This window comes from Otolemur garnettii, unplaced genomic scaffold (genome assembly GCF_000181295.1).
Source record: "Otolemur garnettii isolate 467f Iridium unplaced genomic scaffold, OtoGar3 scaffold00100, whole genome shotgun sequence".
NCBI lineage: Eukaryota > Metazoa > Chordata > Mammalia > Primates > Galagidae > Otolemur > Otolemur garnettii.
In genome coordinates, this window is record NW_003852495.1 from 6893238 (window position 1) to 6896943 (window position 3706).

Consider the following 3706-nt stretch of genomic DNA (forward strand, 5'->3'; position numbering starts at 1 on the left):
CGCTTGAGCCCAGGAGTTGGAGGTTGCTGTGAGCTGTAATGCCATGGCACTCTACCCAGGGGGATAGCTTGAGGCTCTGTCCCAAAAAAAAAAAAAAAAGAAAAGAAAAAAAAAAGAAAATAATGATCTTTAAACATTTCTGTGACAGGCCGAGCATGGTGGCGCATGCCTGTAATCCTACCACTCTGGGAGGCCGAGACAGGTGGATTGCTTGATCTCATGAGTTCTAGACCAGCCTGAACAAAAAGGGAGACCCTGTCTCTACTAAAAATAGAAAAATTGAGGCAAGAGGATCACTTGAGGCCAAGAGTTGGAGGTTGCTGTGAGCTGTGATGCCATAGCACTCTACTCCAGGTGACAACTTGAGACTTTATCTCAAAAAAATAAAAAATTTGTGACACACCTAAGATTCTCTTGCAAAACACCAGTTGGAAATTACTGACCTACATGCATAATAAAAGCAACATTGATCCTTCCTGAGATATTCCACATAAATGACTTTCTTTTCTATGTTTTTAAATAAACTACTGGATACAATTTGCCATAAGTTAGAATTGCCAGCTGTATCTTCATAAAGGAAATGTCTAATTTTGTTTTTGTAAATCCTCTTCATCTAGTTTTATAATCAGTTTTAAGTCGGTCTTGTAGAATAATGTGGTAGAAAATTTAGTATTTACTAATCCTTCAAAGTGTTTACTTAATAATTCATCAGATTCTAAGTATTGTCTAAAGAACAGTATCTTCTAATGGTCTTAATTTTTCCTTTGCTTACTGAGTTTTCTTTAGCATTTTATCAATTTTGATTATTTTTATCACAAAATATTTTTTGCTTCTTCCATTTTAAAATACATAATCATGTGTAAATATATATATGTATATTCACGAAAATATGCTATATACATTTATATATACACACAGGATATATAAAGACTATAGCAACTTTTAATTTTAAAAATCTATAACCATCACTTTTACCATTCATATGGCTGTAATTAATTGTGCCATCTTTCTTATTTGCATTCCATGATCAAAACTGGCATGGTCTTAACTATATTGATACTTTTTTTTTTTTTGGCTAAGAAAAAATGTCTTAGATTTTTCATTCTTTTATGGTAGTACAATACCAGATATAAATGTGAAAAACAATTCAGTTTAATATCGACATTACGGAACATACTATTTTGATTATACACTATATACTATACACTAAAGAGACAAATTATACATAAATTCTCCTGGAATGGAAACACAAATTGTTATCCTTAAGTGTTAGAACAGTTACGGGTCATGCAGTAAGAAACTGCCAATGTGCTCCTTGGAAACTCTTTTTTAAAAAACATCTTTGGTTGGGTGGCACCTGTGGCTCAAAGGGGTAGGGCACTGGCCCCATATGCCGGAGGTGGAGGGTTCAAACCCAGCCCCGGCCAAAAACTGTCAAAAAAAAAAAATCTTTGGTTAAAGTCTACTTTTTATTGTTTATGCTGGTGCTGACAATAGAAATATTGTCTCAGTTGGCAAGGTGCCAGCCACATACACCTAGGGTGGCGGGTTCAAACCAGCCTGGGTCTGCTGAGCAACAATGACAACTACAACCAAAAAAAAAAGCTGGTTGTTGTGGTGGGTGCCTATAGTCTGAGCTACTCAGGAGGCTGAGGTAAGAGAATCGCTTGAATCCAAGACTTTGAGGTTGCTGTGAACTATAACACCATGGCACTGTACTGTGTGTGAGACTCTGTCTTAAAAAAAACAACAACAATGTAGAATATAAATGTCTTAACACAATAACTAAGAAAAAGACATGAAGGCTATGTTAACCAGTTGATTGAAAGTATTTCAAATTGTATACAGAAACAGTACACTGTACCCCATGATATTATTAATGTATACTGCTATGATTTAAAAAAAAATTAAAAAACAAACAAAAAACCCCCCAGAAAACCAGGTATGGTAGCACATGCCTGTATAGTCCCAGCTACTTGAAAGGCTAAGGCAAAAGGACTGCTAGAGAGCAAGAGTTTGAGGTTACATTGAGCTATGATGCCACCACAGTACTCTAGCCGGGATGACAGAGCAAGACCCTGTCTGAAAAAATTTTTTAAGAGGTGAACCACATTAAGTCTGGACCCTCAATGTTAACTTCCTGAATACATTATAGTGTATTTAACATCCCAATGTGTAGAGCTTTGGCAACATCCACAAGTTTTGATATATAGACATCTTTTTAAAAAATCACTTACTTCTGGCTTAGCACCTATAGCTCAGCAGCTAGGGTGCCAGCCACATACACCAGAGCTGGCAGTTCAAATCCAGCCCAGGCCTGCCAAACAACAATGACAACTACAACCAAAAATAGCTGGGCATTGTGGCAGACACCTATAGTCCTAGCTATTCAGGAGGCTGAGGCAAGAGAATCGCTTAAGCCCAAGAGGTTGAGGTTGCTGTGAGCTATGACTCCAGAGCATTCTACTTAGGGTGACACAGTGAGATTCTGTCTTTTTTTTGCTTTGCAGTTTTTGGCTGGGTCCGGTATATGGGGCCAGCGCTCTACTCCATTGAGCCACAGGCACCGCCCACAAGATTCTGTCTTTAAAAAAAAAAAAAAAACCACTCACTTCAAACTGGTTATAATTTCAAGATTATTTTATGCTTAATAGAACATTATGGAAATTTTCAATACATAAAAGTAGAGAGAACAAGAAAAACAAAAGCCATTTATCCAAGACTTGGCTTAACATCATTCTGACAAACTTAAGTTATTCATCCTCACTCTTCTTTTGCAAAAAGATATTCCAGGCATCATATCATGTGCACAAACTTAACAAATAGACTGTTACATAACCACGATGCTATTATTATCACACCTAATAAAGTTTCTTACTACTATCTAATACTGCAAATATTCCCATTTTCCCAATTGTTGTAAAAATGTCTTTTCTTTACATGTTTGTTAACTCAGGATCTAAATAAGAATCATTCTTTCATTGCCCTTGATTGAAGTCTCTTTCAATTCTAAGAGTTTCACTTTATTTTAAATGCCATCTTATTGGTTGAGAAATAAGAACATTCCTTTTGTGGATTTACCCACATTTTACGTTTGTTTCTTGCTGAGTCATATAATTTGTTCTTGATTTTTCTCTAAACTGGGAGTTAGATCTTGACAATTAAATTCAGGTTCAATCTTTTCAGCAAAATGTGTATATCTTACTGTATCACATCAGGAGGCATATAATATTTTATTGTCCTACTATTTGTAATGCTAAGACTGATCAGGGTATTCAGATGTTGTCAGACTGATCTATTTACTTGATGTAACCTGAGATTCATGCCTCGATCTGTTATTTCATTATGTCTCAACCTTCCTAATGCCGCAATGTATTTTCATTGTTACAAAGGGCTAAAGACCCACAGGTTGAGAACCACTGCATTATGTGCTATAAGATAGTTTTCTAATACAATTTTCTATTTCTATGATTCTGCATTCTTTAGCTGGAATTCTCTAATACAAAAGAACTTTGCCTCAACTTCTGGTTGTCCTGAATGACAGTTCATACACGAAATGCAGGCTAAATTACATTTATTTCATTTCATTTATTAATTTTCAGATTGAGTTCATACTTTGGCCACCTTCATATAATACACAGAAGAATACAGATGATAATAACTAAAATGAAAAGCTTTTCTACGTTCATTTTTTTAAAATAAAGTT